This window comes from Styela clava, chromosome 3, assembly GCF_964204865.1.
Source record: "Styela clava chromosome 3, kaStyClav1.hap1.2, whole genome shotgun sequence".
NCBI classification, from domain to species: Eukaryota; Metazoa; Chordata; class Ascidiacea; order Stolidobranchia; family Styelidae; genus Styela; species Styela clava.
In genome coordinates, this window is record NC_135252.1 from 1,369,364 (window position 1) to 1,389,434 (window position 20,071).

Below are 20,071 nucleotides of genomic sequence, written 5' to 3' on the forward strand. Positions count from 1 at the left end.
GGATTTGTTACCTTTTCATTCTCATTCTGTACTTGATTTTTCTAAGTATATGTTTCTTGGGGCTATAGATAATTGCATTGAACTTCGCGTAATCCTAAGAAATTCTATTACGCGTTTAATTATGGTTAATTAAAATTAATTCTGATTTCTGTTAAAGAATACGTTCGACTGCTTGTCGTCGTATGTGAGAGGTGAATTCACGTGACGCAAATGACACGAACAAGCAACAATATATAATCTATATTTTTCTGAAAAACATGATAATTTATTTTGGCTTTGTATAAGTATAAGTAAGTATTCAAGAACACAAGTATTTTGCAATTGTCATTAAAAAAATGTTAATAATATCAAGAAAATAAAACTATTGGTCTTGAGACCGCGTCAATTATATGTAAAGAAATGGTACTTTTAAGAAATAAAGACTTTATTTACTACCAAATACATTACAAACCAAACAAATTCCCGGCAATGAAATAATTAAAAAAAAACGCCAAGTGAATACATTGCTTTTATTCTAACACCTTTGAGGAATTTAATCTTCCAGGCACGTAATACATCAAAATGTGATATATTTCTAAAACGATATTTGGGCAATAAGTTTGTAGTATGCCAGACTTTAAGCAAAATACCATTCCTTGCTATCAGTATTAAAGTTGTTTAAAAAAATTGACATTTTAGGAATATCGAATATATCCTGTAATGAAGCACTAAAAGTTCGATCCAAGTTGGTTGAAAGACTTAAACCTAAAACTATTTATCAACAAAGCTATCACAGTCAAATTTGCACGATATTTGAAACTTTATAACATCCAAATGTTAATTTAGATAATAGCCCATCCGCCTCAATCTGAGTCTGATTGCCCTCCAGAACTTGAATCCGAACCTAAAAATAAATGATTTCAAAATTACCAGGAATTACCAAAGATTACCAAAACACTACATCGGCATTTTTTACGCTGGGAAACTATGAACAGATACTGGCGTGACTTTACAATATTCAGCCGCAGTGGATTCGAGTTTAGATTTCGAATCGTCAACTTTGATTTGTGTGCGGATAAGTACGTATATAAACAATCGTTGCATCAAAAATAATTATTTAGTCTCAAGATGTTAAAATTCATGTTCATAATTCGTAATAAATTTGTCTGAAACTACACTGTTTGTGTGGCCAGCATCCATGGTAGTTATCACCATGTCCGAAGTAAATTTTTATAATAGTGAGAATCATTTTGAACTTCATTTACAATTGCCTACTCACAACCTTTTCACCTCAACATATCAGGTTTTATTTATCATTCAGACAATTGAATACTCTGTTTAACTGGCTTTAACTCTGTAAAAATACTTACTGTTGCTCGACCCACGTGACATCGAAGGCTTTCGATCTAATGATCCATCACTACCGGACCGTATCCTTCGCGTAAAGAAACATCTCCTACCCCAGCAAATGACGAAACGTAATCTAAAGTTAAAGTCAAAATAATACGAATGAAAAATTATTTATTTGTTCACAGAATACTATCTACACATATCAATAGATCCAAGCTGTGAGCGGTGTTCGGAATTATCCATTTACGTAAAAAACACGCAATACACCAACACATGGGCTGCATGTGCTCTACCCTCTCGTAAAACCAGTACATTTTATGTTTAAACAATATATTTTAATACTCACCTCGATTGTCTTGCTACAATTTTTGTATCATGTGTTAAATGCGTCGAATCTGAACTTGATATCAAGAGTAAAAATATAAAAATTACTCCATAAACAGGTTTGTAACATACTACATCCAACATCTTTTAAATATCTGAAGAATCAACAATAAAATATCATGCAACAACTATTCCCGTGAACACTATTTTATATATTGATTGAATTGTTGTTCAGATATTTTTTTTCAAATTAAAATCAAACCCTTTTTCTCAAAAATCTGTACCATTGATAGGCTACTTTAAGGTTGTTACTATTGACATGGCGATGTAATTCATTATATATGTGGTACATTCATCTTAGATATCGTGTAAAATATTTAAATACGTCAATTGTAGTCCTTAATCAACCGTAATTTACTTAATTTACGTAAGGTTCAATAATCACATTTCAAAAATGATTAATACTAAGAAGCAAAGCAAAGTAAATAATTTTGAATTACAACGAAGAAGACTTCCATGTAAGATTTTAGTCGATTAAATTTGGTGACGTCAAATTTGGTGACGGTATAGACGCCAATACTTTTATATTAATTATTTGCTCTGAGAAAGGTTAAAAAAAATTGCTCAAAAGTGATGAGTACCGACTCAAAATTGAAATCATGGAGCAGGAATGCGACTGCTAATAGATGTGTATCATCATCGCTGTTGGGAGAATTAACCTAATAAATATGATGATAAATTGACGCAAGACACAGAGAGGAACCATGATATGCAAACCCTTTCAAGCCTAATACTGTCTATAAGTCTTTGTCGGTAATGTCGCCTATTCCCAAATTAGGAGCTTTGATTCACTTTCATTGAATGAAAAGGTTTTAACAACCATATGATGTATTTTTCACTAAATCTCCGAAAATATTTTTCCCAGATAAATTTATTTCCTGCAAAAATGCTATACCTATGCTTTACACTCTTTTATGCATTCTTTTCCGATATTAATTTTATTAAGCCACTATGATTTAATACAATATGCATTTCAGTAAAACAAACTTTATTGTTTATGAAAAATGCTCATAAAAAGGATTGCGCCAACACAACAGAAACATAACACTAAACGGAGTAGAAAGTTGGTTGCAAAGCATAAAATTTAATATGTAATTTAATGTATAAATCAAGAGGTCAAATATTAAACTGTAAAACTAGAAACAAAAATAGTTAAAGTTTGGTAATTATTTAACTCAACTTTATTTCATTTTTGTTCATAGTTGTTGGAATTTAATTAATTATGAGGTAGGCCAATGAAATACATTTCTTTACTGAATGCTCATGATTTCAAAATGACCAAATAATTGAAAACACATATATATATATATATACAGTCAAAAATGCAGATAAATGTATTGTACATGGAGAAATGATATCTTCGTTCAGCCAAATCTCCACTCGGAATCACTTGATGAATTTGATGATGATGATGATGATGATGATGAATTTGATGAACCTGTAGCAAGTAAAATAATAATTGAATTTTGGATCATTTTGTCTAACACGAGCAATATTTCACATCGTTATCGTGATGGTTAAAAAACAGGCATGATAAAGCCCAACTGTAAAATGCAGATCAATAAAAATTTCCAAAAATTACTGTTATGCATATAGTATAATGGTTTCATAATCGTTTCAGATAATAGAAATTCAGTAGGATGTTTAATTTGACGCGGACCCAACGACCACTACCGTCCACCAGTTCGCCCCATCTGACTTTGCTTTGAGAAGATCTATGTGCGATCAGCCACAGAAGATCCAAATATATAGTTTCTGTTTGCATGTAACTGTACTTTGCATTCTTGAGCTTGCAAACAAGCTTTAGCCTTTTATTTACAGCAAATAAGACTGTATGTTTTCCGGTTTACATTTGTTTAATAAAATGGGCAAAATTAATTACTCACTGCTGTTACTAGATCTTCTTGGCTTCGTTTTCGTGTCTGAACCACTAGAAAACTTCTTTCTTAACCACCAAATTCTGAATCTGTACCTACAACAATGAAACAAACTGTTCATCTAAGTACAAATATAAAACCACATAAAGTTCTATTGACTTCAAAGTTGATAAAAGAGAAATTAAAGAATCACACCAGCTTTCAAAGCATTTGTCTTGTAGAACATGTACTTACCTCGATTGTCTCGCATAACTCAAAAGAGAGTCATCTTTCTTCACAAGTCGCGGGAACAGAAATGTGGCGTCAGATTTTGATATTATAACTAACAAAATAATTATAGCAAGTATTTGCTTGTTTGTTGTAGACATTTTTCCTGAATATAGAGAAAATATTTAATAATAGGGAGGGAAAGATATTCAAAAGCCATTCATAGCTGGTGATGCTAATTTAACGTACTTGTCGAACTTCTGCAACTTATTAAAAAATTTCCACTAATGATCTCACGCAATCTTCTTGAGGAATAATGGCATTTGAGACAACATGATATTGGAGAACTTGCGCAAGTACTGTCTCGGGGTACGATTTTCGTACGGAAAGCTACTGTCATTCAGGAGTCAGTAAATTTAAAAGTTGTTAGCTTTCTAATTATTTGTAAACTTTCACTATAAAAGAGATAATTCTTACGATTGCAGTTTTAATATTTTTCATTTGTGTCATATTTTCAATTGGGTCGCGTTCTACCAGCAATCTCCCTTTGCGTTGTTCTCCAACTTATTCTCATACTGATTCATAGGCCAGTGAATAACAACTGTTGTACAAACGGAATAAATGATATAGTTGCTGAGAAAGTTTTCGTTACATGTTAATACTAACTTGTAATACTAACCACTTGTAATTGTGGAAGATTGGTTATAATTGTCAGTCTTACATCAAACCATCACATAATTGAATATCGAACAGTCTATGATAAACTTTAGCAAGTGGAACTATAGAATAGCAAGAGAGCAATGCTCAAATGTATGGACGCGAAGGCCAAATCGAAGTAGAACGGTGAATAATCTTTTGCAGTACCGGTACTGTACCCACACAAATTTTTGAACCAAATAAAAGTAATAGCCTTCTAGCGACAACAACGATCTTTACCCTCCAAAAATTTCATAGCAATTGGTCAAGTAGAGAAAGGTCAAAGGGAAAGCGATTTTTAACAACGACAACTAGAAAAAAAAAAGAATACAAACAACAACATAATAACAAAACGATCTATAGATCCATTCCGTGTCTAATAAATGATATTGTAGGCGATAAAGAACCGGTACAAACCGACGGGTGAAGACGATATTTTGATATTATTGATTTTTAGTGTTAATTTATTGACGTCACAAGATTATGACCTAAATTCTGATGGGCATTTCCACAACGATAAGGAAATTATGTATATATCGCATGTTTGTGATAATAAATTCATTCTCACAATCCGTATATCCATGCCATAACTTATCAACTCGTTTGGGTTGTACGTCCTCGCCAGTAGTTAGAGCGTTGAATATCGTTTGATCAACATTTCGTGTTAAACCTTGTCATAAACTTATAGCCCACTTGTTTTTGACCGTTAACCATTGGCACGAACTTCACGAAGACAAATCTCAGACTGTTTGGTTCAATTCGCTGAGATTTCAGGTGCCTAATTGGCCATTTAGCTGCTAATTAATATTAACAAAATAGCGTATTGTCCCCTGAATAATACGTATTAATGATAGGCTTTCAGGTATATGTTAAGCACAGCATGGTCAGAATTAGTAAATTGTACCTTGTTTGCATGGTTGTTCGGTGTTGGTGAGAAATGATAGGTTCTTCTTTGCCAAGCTTTGCAAGGGTGGTTTATGGAGAAAAGATTTACCTCAATGAATTCGGTTTTATATATATATTTTTTAAATTGTGGCGTTAGCCGTTTACATAAAATCGACTTAGTTTGCGAGACTCGAAGATTCAAAAATCAACTTAGCAAAAATCGACCGCATTCACCTTTTGTCTCTTGATAACGCTGTAACGACAATTCATTTCGTATTATGTATAGATAGGACAGCATGATGGATGGAAAAATGATGGATCAAGTTTGTTCTGTTCAATTAGCTGAAGCACGCATTGACCGCGACGAAGCAACACAGTATAGCCTATATATGTACAGTATATAAATATATACAAAATGTAGCATATGAGCATGAAACTAAATGGTCAATTAGTGCAAACTATAGGCCAGTAATCTTTAGCGTATTATACGGTATTGTTTCAACTTAAATTTATTAATCTGAAATCGTTCTTGATCAGGATATAATTATTCGGGTTAACTTTATTTTAATGCTGTATACATGCTATATCACATTGAATCAAACCATTGCCACCTCACTCGTGTGTCAGGTTCATGCACGAATCCTACCAAAACACCATTTTAGTATATCCCGTGAGACGTGGTCTGATAATTTTTTACAAAATGTCATACTTTGGCAATAAAATATTTTTGAAATGAAGTCAATTTGAAATGAAGTATAACCATCATCTAAGTTTTCCCAATACGTTAAAGTATATTTTTGAACATGAAATTATAGCATATTCGGGTTAATTTAACTAACTTTAGGTAACATTTGGACGAGTTTTAACCTAAAAATTCTCCAACTTGACTCCGAAATCATGCCCTCGCGTCGCGACGCCGAAACAAGTTTATAAATTACCAGTGGTTCGTAGAGGGAAGAATAAGCTGAGAAACGGCAAAACTACGATTTGGCATGCGTACAGCGCAACGTGGATTTGGTCCGACTGGCAGTCAGTTTTAAACTGTTCACTTTGTATTCGAGAATGTTTACAATATCAATAAATGTCTTCGGAAACGGTGTAAGCAGTGTCGTTGTAAGATCAGAAATATCAACACAACAACACTTCAGCAAGCAAAACAATTAGCAAACAATGAGAAATTTATTTTCAAACATAAAGAATATCAAATATCTTCTAAATTTAAAACAATCCAATTTAGAAAATTACAGCAATCTATATGTCTTTGCGTCGATCATATTTAAAATAACACAAATATTAAGATCATTTTTTTTTTTTCAATTTTGTTTTTGCATGCATTTGATGAACATATTTCTAAGACGTTGCGTAAGGAAGTTATGTTCTCTCTAGAATGTGTTCCATCTGACCTCCTTGGCGTTGGGAACAGACTTGCATCCGTTGCATTACTAAAAACGCTATCAAATCGGATTTGATTTTAATTCGCCAATTCGTTTAAACCAAAAGCCAGACGTATGGGTGTTCCTTCGTTAAAAACAGATAAATTTACTAAAGTGGAACCGCTTTCATTTGGGGTCTGCGTTGTTTTTTTAATTGTGTACCACTCAAGACAAAATTCAGCAAATGGTTGTGCCCAGTGTTCCCTCTAAGAAAATTTCACACTGCGCAAATGTTGGTTTTACTGAGCAAGACTATTTTAACGCTGAGCAGAATCCTAATTTATTCCAACTTTGTGAAACGTTACAATAGTAGCCTATTATTTATTATCGGAATGCGAAAAGAGCACACATTAAATTTAAATAGCTTCTTCTTGTTTTCGTGCTTTTCCAACGTTTATACACTTTGTCCATGTTTGTTGTGTTTTATTGCTAAACCAAGCGACAATCATACGAAGTACAATACCTATACAATGTACAATCTCAACATTTATGTTGTTGAAATATCATTGCTTTAATCAACAATCAGGGTATGAAATTTTGTTTGTCTTGCGCTTAGTAAAATTTCTTTCCTGGCGACAAATTCTATGCTCTTCAAAAATTCAGAGCCGTAATTCTTGTTTCAACATGAATGTGGCAATTTAGTCTATGACACACGACTATTTATCACCTCGTGACAATATTGATGAATTCAGCTTAACACGTGGTAGAACACTATCTATGTGAGGCTTTATTTCAAAACTTCACTCCCTTCAGCGGTTGATATTGCGGTGAGAAAGTTCGAACAACCTCCTCTTGCTTCCACGTTTCGCTTCCGAGTTAATGCATCTAGTGCAGTGGTTCCCGACCGTTCTACCCTCGCGGACCGGTTAAATTAAATAAAATGTATTCGCGGACCGGCAAAAAGGTGGAACATAAAATTATAACATATACTTGCATAACAACATGAAGTGCTGGGCACCGATTTCGCGTAAAAAATACACCATGAAAAACCTCACATAAATAACATGTACATGCCAAATCATGTACAAACACAATTACCTCGAGCGAGAATTTGCTGCTGTTTCGTTGCCAATACAAGATTGCAAACGAGGCATAAAAAATGATTTTGCAACACCTATAGCTCTGCTGTGGCTCACAGTCTATTTCTTTGCTTCGTTTTAGTTAAAGCTAACAATGATAAAGTTTTTTTCGTACAAGTAACTGGTTGAATATTTGGACAACAGTTTGATTGTTCGATTACCTAGCGATAAGCATTCGTTATCGAGAGAGTTCAAATATTGTGACAGTGATTCTTTTATAAATCTGGACTGTAAACTAGTGGTTTCATCATATCATCCCTCTGCATTTGATCGATGCCCCAGACAAATGAATTTATATTACAATGATGAAGTAGTTTCTAACTTGGCACCAGGGGGTCAAAATCCAGCTGTGCATCACCTAGAAAAGATCTTAATGTTTTTGTTGCGCGTCTCATGACCACCTGCTGGGCCTCAACAAGTTCATATCTTGCTGGTTCCCAAGGCATACTCTGTAATATTATACAATTCTTGACTGTTTACTAGTTTAAACAAAGAAATGTTCATAACCTTACATTTGAATGGTAATATTAATGAAGAAAAGCACGCAGAACGGAAAAAGCACGCATGCTGATTTCCAGGTTCATCAATCTTGCGAGATTTGACGGAGCGATTTTGCGATGAATCGGAAACGAAAAGTGTGATAACACGGCGCCAAGACGTTGCCAGGCGATTAATACCGCCCTCACCAAACAGTAATATGACGGCGGAAGAGAAATGCGTAATAAACCAACGTAAATCCTTCTTTTCGGATTCGATAAAGCGATCGAAACGGCAGAAAATCAACAAAACGAAATTTCTCACTGAACGGCAAAATAGCTTCGTGGACCGGCACCGGCGGTTGGGAACCACTGATCTAGTGCGTCAATATGCTTTTCTCTGATTTGAATGGCGTCTTAGATAGTCAACTTCCCATCCAAGATTTGCCTTTTCCAAATCACTATTAGGTGCCACTTCCCGACAAATTTTGCAGATTATCAGATTCCTTAACGCGGAACAGCGATAAATTTGCGTTACCGGCATACAGAAATCAACGTACTTGAGCGTGACATACACGGGTGTGACTTCACACTGACCAGTGATCACCAAAATACGCGTGAAACATAGAACGAGCATTCTAGTTAAGCGTTAATAAATATGACATGTAAAATATGAGCCAAGCTTTGATAACGAAATGTTGCAACTGCGCGAGAATGAGATTTTACTGCGCAAATGTTCTGGTGGCACTGCGCAATTGCGCAGTTGCGCAGCTTAGAGGGAACCTTGGTTATGCCAATGAGCATATATACAATGAGTGGAAACTTGCAAAGATTTGCTCATTTTGGTATTGTTCCCTGCATTTTTTACGTCGTCCGGCTAAATGGTTCGTTGCATATTAAGAAAACGCATTGCTCGCTGCCAAAATCCCTTGCTTCAGCCGAGTCGGGTGCGAAATTGGCCGTATTGAGGTCTTTAATTCTTCAATACATATTTGGTTTTGGGTTTCGAAGTATGGTACGCTGAAAGCATACAACTATGAGCATATGCTTATTGGGAATGCATATCTATTAGACAGAAAACGTAGCTACAGTACAGAATATGAACCAGTCGCCCAGTGGGGTGCGGTTATTTATGTATTTATTAGGATAATGAGGATAAGGATAAGGATTTACATATTTATCCAGGGGGAAAGGAAAGCCGATAAGACGACTTATCCATATGGCGAACCACGGCCTCTCGTCTGGTTACCATTCCAAGTCGGGCATGGGATTAGTTATATTGTTTGTTTTCGGAAGCATGGACTTGTTAGTGGAGGAAGCCGTAACCGACCAGCGGTTACGTGAATCACCCAACGGCGGCGAGGAGTCCAGCAATCCTCTTGCACACAACCATCCCTGCATGGGATTCGAACCTGCGGACCCATGCAGAGTAATTAGAGGTGCGGTGGCGAGCGTATTCCTAACGCTTAGCCCGTTGAGCCACACCGCCGCGCATGGGATTTACATATTTATCCAAGGGTAGAGGAAAGCCGAGAAGAATGCCTAAATATATGGCAAACCACGGCCTCTCTCAATCATAGCTCTGTCCTCCATATGAATCACATGGCTCTGCGAGCTATTCGTTTACTTATTAGAAATACTGATTTTAACTATTTCTCTGGGATATCTTGCCATTGAAAACAAAAGCCAGAAATTGGAAGAATAGCAGAGAATGAAATGTGTGTATTATGTAATGAAGAACCTGAGTTTGTTTCACATATTTTCATGTATTGTAAATTTACAAAAAATATTTATGAGGATTTTGTTTTAGATATATTAAAATTGATTAGAATACATTTTGTTATCAATATGATTCTTGCATATTATTTAATTTCAACGATCCTTTATATAGTCATATAGATACTGTTGATTTGGATGCAATTATACTTTTGTAATCAATAGTGAGATATAAAATTTTGACCATGAGAAATTCTATTATATTCGAAAATGAAACACCTCATTTTGCCTTTCTCAAAAAGCAGATAAAAATGGCCATAATATGTAAAAAAATATAGAGAATTATAGAATAAACAACCCATTTGAGAGGGAATTGAAAAATTTATGTAAAGCGTTATTTCAAAAAGAAAATTATATGTTTATGATATGTATTTTATATTTACTAATTTCATTTTTATTGTTTTATATCAATGCATTTATTAAAATAACCTAATTATGGTATGGATTACTACTGGAATTGAACAAAATAAATACTGAATCATGGATGCAACATGGAATATGAACTTATTTATATTAACCGTAATTAAAATCACTCATTGAGTGAACGAATGAGCATACTGTAATGCTTATTGGGAATACATACCATTTATTAGGCAGAAAACTTAACTACAGAACAGAATATGAACCAGCCAAGTGGTGACCTGGGATATTGTATTCATTGATATAGATAGTTTATTTTGAAAAGTCCACAATCTGACAAAACAAACAAATAAAAAATGGAGAGTTCTGGAGAGCGAGCAAAACCTTTAAAAAAGTTTAAAACACGATGAGTATCATGTGCCCGCCGTGTTATAGCAAGTAGTAATGTGTAATGAATTTAATTCACTGTGGTAAATGAATTGCTATCTTTTTATTTGTTATGAGCACACTTGCTGGAACTCCATAATCTATTATTTTATTTGTTGGTAACACTTTTTATAAAAATATCAAATTGTTTATCATACTTGCATCCATATTTCGCCCTAAATTCTATGACACTTTCTCTGTATCCAAATATCTATGTACATGACCACATTATTTATTTTTTAGTAATACTTCGTTTAAAAGTATCTTAATGTTTATTATACTTGCTATTCTGGTGTTTAATCAATTTTTTGCCTTGAATTTTATTCTATGATACTTGCTCTGTATCCAAATATCTATAAGTATATGAGCACTTTATTTATTTTTTAGTACCGGTAATACTTATTTAAAAATAACCTATTGTTTATCATTGCTATTTCAGTATATTATCAATATTTCGCCTTAAAATTCATTCTATGATACGTGCTCTGTAGCCGAATATAGATATGTACATGAGCACTTATATATATATATCTGCTGGAGAAGGGTCAAATCCTGATCATGTATTAATGTGTGTCACTATCCTCCAAATCACTTGCCAGTCATAATCAAGTATTATAATTTGATGTGTTCAAATTATAGTGTATAAAGAAATATACTCATGATTTCATAACTATTATCAAATGTTTATAATTAAAGTGCTATAATAATAGAATTTTCCTCATCTTTGCTCATAAAAAACCCATGTCCTATCACATTAATTTTTAGTAGACAAATTTTCCAAATAATAGGTATCCTTGCTAACCCATTTTTATGCAGTTGATATGCAATACATGTCAACTTATCAGCTGAATAAATGATGATCTTAGGACAAAACACGATTATTTAGTACTTTCCAAATCAAAAATTCTTGTGAATAATGTATATAGTGAATACGGTATATGAGAGCTATTGAAGAATTTAACACCGAACCTGTTAAATGACCCCAAATGTTGTAACGATGTCTCCCAGTCAAACACCTGAGCATCTGTTTTTTTTATTATAATTTATATATGTTCATGGTTTGACGAACGAAATAAACTCTCTCTCTCTATTAGTTTAAAATACTGACTTCTGGACTTGGCTAATTTTATACATATCAAAACTTGTAAATATTTGCATATCAAAACTTGTCATTTATTTCGTTCCATCCATGTATTTTCAACTGTTTTTCCAATAAAACGTACTTATGCCTTACTGTTATTTGTAGCTTAAACAGTAGCTTATTATTGTTAGCTAACTATTTTGAGGTGAGGCGCAAGACTTCACAAATTCTAAAAAGGGGGTGCGGCTTGAAAAGTTTGGGAATGCTTGTATGTAGTAGACCCTAACCTGGTACACATGGTTCCGGTGTCTACCAACTGGGTTTACATACTTCAATTTGTATTACAGTTGTAAAACAGAAAAAAGCTGAATGTCGGTCTTATTCCATCTGTAAATTTACCAAAATCTCCACAAAGAATGAACAATGTGCCAGACCATGTGTATTATCGATGAAAAGAAAAGTGACATATGAAAAATACAGAAGCTGTAGAAAATATTTTGCATTCCAAAAAAATTAGTTCACATATTAAATATTTTACATTACAAAAAAAATAGTGCTCCAGAAGTATGTGTACCAATATGAAGGTAACTAATTTTGTTCGCCTATTTTATATCAAGTTGTGTAAATGGACTAAATTCTATCGGTAGGGGATATTCACTTGTGTAACACAGACAATTCCCGAACTTTTAATAGAACAAAAATAAGGAGAATCGTAACCTAACCTGGTACACATACTACAAGAGTACCGAAAAAACAGCCCACATAGTAAAAGCAGTTATGGAAATACTTTACATTGCAGAAAAATTAATTCACATAGTAAATAGCAGACGCAAGATGTATTTTGCATTGCAGAAAAAATAGCTCACATAGTTAATAGCAGTCATGAAATATTTCTCACTATTGATAACAAAAGTATAATTGCATCCAAATCAACAGTATCTATATGACTATATAAAGGATCGTTAAAATTAAATGATATGCAAGAATCATATTGATAACAAAATGTATTCTAATCAATTTTAATATATCTAAAACAAATTCTTCATAAATATTTTTTGTAAGAAAATATGTGAAACAAACTCAGGTTCTCCATTACATAATACACACATTTCATTCCCTGATTTTCTTCCAATTTCTGGCTTTTGTTTTCAAAGGCAAGATATCCCAGAGTAATTTATAGTTAAAATCAGTATTTTTAATAGGTAAACGAATAGCTCGCAGAGCCATTTGATTCATATGGAGGACAGAGCTATGATTGTGAGAGGCCGTGGTTCGCCATATATTTAGGCATTCTTCTCGGCTTTCCTCTCCCATGGATAAATATGTAAATCCCATGTTATATCAATGAATAAATACATAAATAACCGCACCCCTCTCGGCGACTGGTTCATATTCTGTTCTGTAGATACGTTTTCTGCCTAATAGATATGCATTCCCAATAAGCATATGCTCATAGTTGTATGCTTTCAGCGTACCATACTTCGAAACCCAAAACCAAATATGTATTGAAGAATTACAGACCTCAATACGGCCAATTTCGCACCCGACTCGGCTGAAGCAAGGGATTTTGGCAGCGAGCAATGCGTTTTCTTAATATGCAACGAACCATTTAGCTGGACGACGTAAAAATGCAGGGAACAATACCAAAATGAGCAAATCTTTGCAAGTTTCCACTCATTGTATATATGCTCATTGGTTATGCCAATGGACCGTTCCCCGACCTTTGACCTTCATTGTTTTGATTTTGATCGCTCAGACAAACATTGCAAATATTCAGGCTTGTATAGGGCGATAAAGTGGTACGTTGCTCGCTTTAAAGGCCTTCGAATGGCATTTCACTGGTGATGGCGGTATTTTCGTGCTTCTAAAGTTATAAGATATTGATAAGTGATCTATTATTAACGTTATTCCGTCTTCACATTGCCGTTACCGTACCTAACTTAGTTCCAAAAGCTTCGTTAACATACAAAAATGGAATCACTCAGAGATAGATGACTTTTCTATGACTTTGTTCTCCAAGAACTTTTCTTTCCACCAGCTGGAGGAGGATACAAAACTTTTCATTGAAAGGTGATATTCAAACTTATATGGTTGAAGAATGTCAGAGTACTGTGAGACCTGCGTGACTAGCGGTACCGTACCGGTATCCCATGGTTCATAGACTAATAGATAGCGTCCAAGTTGGGACTAAAGTGGTGGGTTTAGTATAGAAATGCAGGGGCAGTTTAAAAAGTCTTTTTTGCACAAACTACAGCAATCTGTAATTATGAACAGATGAATATTTTTTCAGATACGGTCATGATGGTTCAGTCGTCAATCTTGGTTCAACGCTGGAGTTCAAAGCCAAGTGCTATAGATAAGTTCAGGAGGCTCTGCCACCACATCATCTTCAAAAAGGGGTGTCGCTGGATAGTCACCAAGTCTCTGATGCAATTTGTACATGCTAGGCACGGTGAGGGCACTTAAGTTTATGTCGTATCATAGAAACACAGATTTATTAGCTCAGTAAGATGGGTGCAAATTATCGAAAGATTAGATTCAACAGGTTTATTGAGGTATTATGATCGATTACATACCACATAAAATTACAAGACTAATAATGTTATAGTGGTAAACATGGTTTGAAAATTGTTACATATTCATCAGAACTACTGGTGCTTGTTGCCATATCGTTGAACTAACCAAGACTATCCAACAGATGAAATTGAGGGGATAAAAGATTTTACGCCGAGCCAAGCATGTACAAGCCTTTCCCAGCATTGGTAACAACCTATATGGAGGGAACAAAATAGATCCAACAGTTTTGTCGTCTGTAGTTGGTGCTAAGCCCACAAAGTTAGATCGAGCCAGAGTTCCAATCATACCGGTTCTACCAAAAACAGTCGGGTATCTGATAGGTTTCACAATATAGTTTATTCATCCAGTGTAGAAATAGAATATAACAGATTATAAAAAATATATGATGAAGGAACAAGCAAGAAAAAATATCCAAGAAAATTACTACAAATTATACAGTTTTCCAGATATTGTGTTGTATAGGATAAAAATACACACCAGTAGGCTTGCACGTAATTTACGGAATTACGGAATTACGGAATTATTTCGAGTTACGGAAGCGAAGTTACGAATTACGTAAAGTCGTAATTATTGGTCGAGCGCTTTCGCGATTGAAACGATCTCTTTTCAGAGCAGTCAATTCCGTCGATTGTAAAAAATTAAAGTTTAAGTAAAAGAAGTTAGAGTTCCGGTATTCGCAGCCGTTTTTCTCTCTCTTGTTAGGCAGATGGGGAGGGCATACCGCATCCTTTACTAACCTATTATCAACTTATCTAGGATGGCCAATGTACATATTAACCGTAGTTAAGGAAAAGAATTGTGTTGAGGCCGATGAACGTCAACACACCTGGTTTCAACTTCTTCGGGTGAAATGACTCTAAAGAATGTAAGAGATCAACTTATAAAACATGGTCTATTTGTAAATGCCGTGATAATTAATGTCGCGCTTATCAAACAGCAATATAAAGATGGAAGAGAAATTGCGTAATGAACCAACGCAACTTAGTCTTTTCGGCATCGGTAAAGCGATTGAGACGGCAGAGAAACAACAATACGACGGGATTTCCCGTGTTTATTCTGCGCGAGATCCATTTTCTATTACAAAATCTTGATGTTATGTTACCGATTTTATCGTTATATATCTGTCCGGACTTGGCATTGCTCAATATGTTTTTCACAATGCCTCGCAATATGTCGGCCAAATATGATTACCTGTCTTTACCAAATGCGGCAACTTATTTTGATTTATCATCGACTCGAATACCACCGGCACTCAACCAAACTTGTGTCAATCTTGGCAAATAGGATTGTCGACTTGAGTTAGAAAAATAAATTAATATTTTCATGAGTGCAAAATAAATGTCACAAAATGCATTGTTTTGCGATATAACTTTGTATTTTCGGAGAAGGCATGTCATATAAGTACGGTATTTTGAATAATTCGCAAATAATTAATATTTGATTTAAATTTATCGCAAATAATGTTATAACTTTTGGGCCGCGAAATGATTTAATGTAAAATGAAGCATGGAATTCGGAATATCGTCAATAAGTCGGCATCAATAATTATTATAAAATGCTAACTAAGTAGTAAAGTCGGATATTGTAACAAACGGTGAAATAACAAGTCTTCGTCGCGAGGCAAGCGAAAGTATAATCAAACGAGAGAATACGCTTGTAGTTGATTAATGAATTAGCAACCCGGAATTTTTATTCAATACGGAAGTCGTATTAATACGTTAAAATACGATTTTAAAAAAATGAACTATCGTTTCTTAAATATATTACCACTTACCAGTGTTGGTAATGATAAAATTGATCGCATAAAATTTGGTGGTAAAGTGGATAAAAAAATCAAAGCTAATACAAAAGATAAAAATCAGAATAAAATTATTTTGAATTCACTCCTTGATATTTGTCTTGAACATCTGTCGCCGGCGTGTAGCACTGCCGGGAATATGAAAACCAAACTTCGATGTCCCATTCGGAATAGAAGTGGATTGAATTGGTTGTTATGATAGGTTTAAATGTGTAAAAAAAAATATCGCAATTACGGGGTCATTACGTAATCCATTTGGCCGTAATTACGGAATTGATTTTTGTCAATTACGTGCAAGCCTACACACCAGATATATGCTTTTAGGCACAACAAACTGAAACCATGGAAGCAATGGAACGTCAAAAGAATAGAATTAAATTCATTTTACAATTCCATTCACAGACATAATGCATCACAAAGATTTTACTGCTGAGTTATTTTATTAAAGCTGCCTGGTTTCATCTTCTGATAATATGTGAGAAATGCTCTCACTGAGCATTTTTATACTCACTACCTCATTGTTATATAGTCAGCCCATAGCCAGATGAGCAAACCCCCACCACTTGGTTCGGTTCTAAAGTTATCAGGGGATTATGAACAAGTTGTAATTTATATGACAGTGATGAATGCAAAACAACCTAACAAAATAAGGATATTTATCAGTTATCACACACCACAGTTACTACTTTTTGAAATCTATTTTAAGTTATGCTCGACTTCCAGTTTTTTCTGCATTTTGTTTGTATGTTGACTTTTGTGTTGTTTTATGCCAGAGAACCAAAATAAAATGATGATGCTTGCTTACATTTTTCTGCTGTCTGACAAAGCACTGTCATTTTCATTAGCGGCACTTGAGGTAGTTTCAACTGAAGAGTCTGGGGGCAGATCTGTTTGGATCCCTGACAATCCTTTCTCACTTTCGTCAGATTCGCATGTCTCTGTATCAAATGAAGTATCTGGTGACAGATCCTGTTAAATTATGATTTAAATTATGGAATAAGTAATCCCCACCTCACTATTTGATAGTGCTTTGGGCGACAAGAATCTGATATAGGGTCAGGGTATTCATCAGTTGGTCCATGGCCTCCATGAAAATGCATGATGGAACGCATTGCTTGTATGAAAATTTATTTCATATAAAAATTAACATATTGAATATATCATAGGTATCGAAAACAATATTTATGTTGGCCTACCTTGGTACACACGTAAGTATTTCTGATGATTTTTCCCAGGTTGAATCGACTGTGAGGCCTTTTGCATTCCTTTATCCACCTCATTGCTTTTTGGTGGTCAATATGTGGCTTCGGAAGAGGCACAAATCTCACTCCATTTGAACGGCAGGGGTATCGTACAGGTTGTCAGGCCGACAAATACCATATGCGCACCGTTTAAACATAGTTAGGCTAGTATACGAAAATAATTCACTAATAGATTCTGTTTGATAAAAATGCAACATTGTATCGAAGGCGAATTCTTCCGTACTGACATACGGTAGGCTACCGGTACCCTTGATTGCATCGGTACCGATATGACTGTCTACTATTTTTTGGTTCGAAATAGCAGTTGGTTGACCTGTACGGTACCTTAACTGTAAGGTGCCTGAAACGGGTACATCCTTTTAGTATAGATTGCGTGAACGTGATTTGCAACAAGTAACATACAGTATTACAGCTTTCTAATTCTCGCAGACCTGTAGAGAAAACAAAAAGCGAAAAAAGGGACAAAGATCTGCCTAAATCGCCAGCAACCTGCGCGGAACGCGTCCAAAGTTGTCTGAGCGACTTTTCAGCGGAGAATGTTTGTTTATATCTGCTCGCTTGTGATTGGTTGAGAATACGGATGTTTTGGTGTCGGGGAAAGGTCCATTCATACCGAAAACCATGCGTTACCATGCATTCAAATTGGGCGTCGTATGCCCAAAACCGAGTATTGACATACGCAGGCGATTAATCCGAGTTTTTTATGTAAAAGGGTTTTCAGTCAGCCCAACTTATACTGCGGTGCAGAAATGAATACTGCGATACAAGGTGTTAGATAGAGATTACCGGTTTTAACCCTAAGATAATAAACCCCATTATTGTTACCATAGTAAGCAAATACGATATTTATAATCCAGCAACTAATCCAACTACTGCGCTTCATCAGTGAGCTAGTGCATACACCGGTGTTTCTTCACCTTTGCGAGCCTGCCGAACTTTATTTTAGTTGCAGTAATCGAAAAATAAAATTAGCTACCAGTACCTGTAAGCGGCACGTGGTTGAATAATCGTAATAGAAATGATGGTCTCGAACATGTACACCAGTTTATAAGCGCCGGCACCTAAAAACGGTTCCATTACATTTGAACCCACGTACATTTGAACCCACGACGATTGCACCTGCACACTATTGCACCTATGAAAAATTTTGTTGTTTTACGAATATTTGAACCCATACTAACCCTAACCCATGGGTTTATCACCCGCATATAGATTGAACCCGCGAATATACACATGGGTTCAAATGTACGTGGGTTCAAATGTACGGTCACCCCTAAAAACACTTTGTTTTTGCAATAGTAAAGAATAAGGAGACTATTTATGGGGTCATGGGTTGGGAAAATTTTCATATAACATCTTTGAGAAACTACACAAGTTGAATTAAAAGGGATATCTGCTGTGAAATTTTGGTGTTACATAAAAGGCTGAGAAATAGAAAGACTGCATGACGTGAAATTATTTCAGAGGACCTCTTGGAACCCCTGGAACATCTCCACCGAACCCTAGGGTTTCAATCGAACCAAGGTTAGGAAACACTGGTCTAAAATAATGCTCTTCCCAAACTTTTTTGATTGTCCCGTTTATTTTTGTTTCAGATATATGGTGAGAGTACTTTGAATAGTTATTCCCACTCTTGCTACAGCATCCTTGCATTATATGCACATCCATCGACGCAAAAGCATAGTAGAGAGAGAAGTAAATACTAGATAGTCCGCAAAAACCCAATCGATACCACGATTTGAATATTTATTATATCGAACAGCCAAGTATTGGATGCGTTCGTTTTTCAAAGACAACATTATCACAGCGCTTCATGTTCAGATCGTGCAATGTTGTAATGTAGAGTGATCCATTTCCTCCAGCGAAGTCTAAATTTTTTGACTTTGAAACTGTAAATTTCTACTTTGTCTTCTAGTTTAGTTGAATATCGACTTCATGGGCTTGATACAGTCTCTGCTTTCAGCAAGAATTGCAAATGTTATTCCCAAGCAGATGCCAAAATCTAACGATCACCGAGATCATGGCGCGCGTTAATTATCAAAAAAGTCGCAGTAAATCTTGTTCTTTTACTGCCCATTAAACAACAACTGCGGCGACCAGTACTTATATGCCTGTACCACCCTGTTGTATATCATCTAATAAGGAAAATTCTTTCACAAAGACGAATTTACTCGACTTTCAATTGCACATCCCATCTTCAATTGTCCAAACCAAGACTCGTGATAGGCGAATGTCTATATAATGGTTGAAAGTTACGTAAACGAAATTGCACAAATTCAATATCTCTTGATTCTCTCTCTCTCTCTTTAGCGGAATTGATGTTGTCCAGCAGTCTTCGGCTTGTTCCAGTCAGCTTATACGAAGAAGTTTTTCAGTAGCACCACACAATTCAAAAGCATCAATTTTCCTTCTATCGACTTTCTTC

The 20,071-nt window shown here is 35.1% G+C and overlaps 3 long non-coding RNA genes across 3 annotated transcripts; all 3 read right to left on the reverse strand.

Annotated features, from left to right (window-relative positions):
- Positions 1-278: 278 nt before the first annotated feature.
- Positions 279-1,909, reverse strand: LOC144420755 (uncharacterized). The gene is made up of 3 exons (XR_013474720.1): positions 1,676-1,909; positions 1,350-1,462; positions 279-883 (listed from the first exon to the last, which is right to left on the reverse strand). It is a non-coding gene; the product is annotated as an uncharacterized LOC144420755 (long non-coding RNA).
- An 809-nt stretch (positions 1,910-2,718) lies between these two features.
- LOC144420766 (uncharacterized) lies at positions 2,719-3,957 on the reverse strand. Its single transcript, XR_013474732.1, has 3 exons — positions 3,825-3,957; positions 3,600-3,685; positions 2,719-3,151 (listed from the first exon to the last, which is right to left on the reverse strand). It is a non-coding gene; the product is annotated as an uncharacterized LOC144420766 (long non-coding RNA).
- Positions 3,958-16,690: 12,733 nt separating this feature from the next.
- Positions 16,691-18,187, reverse strand: LOC144421005 (uncharacterized). Its single transcript, XR_013474864.1, has 2 exons — positions 17,581-18,187; positions 16,691-17,353 (listed from the first exon to the last, which is right to left on the reverse strand). It is a non-coding gene; the product is annotated as an uncharacterized LOC144421005 (long non-coding RNA).
- Between the last annotated feature and the right edge of the window lie 1,884 nt (positions 18,188-20,071).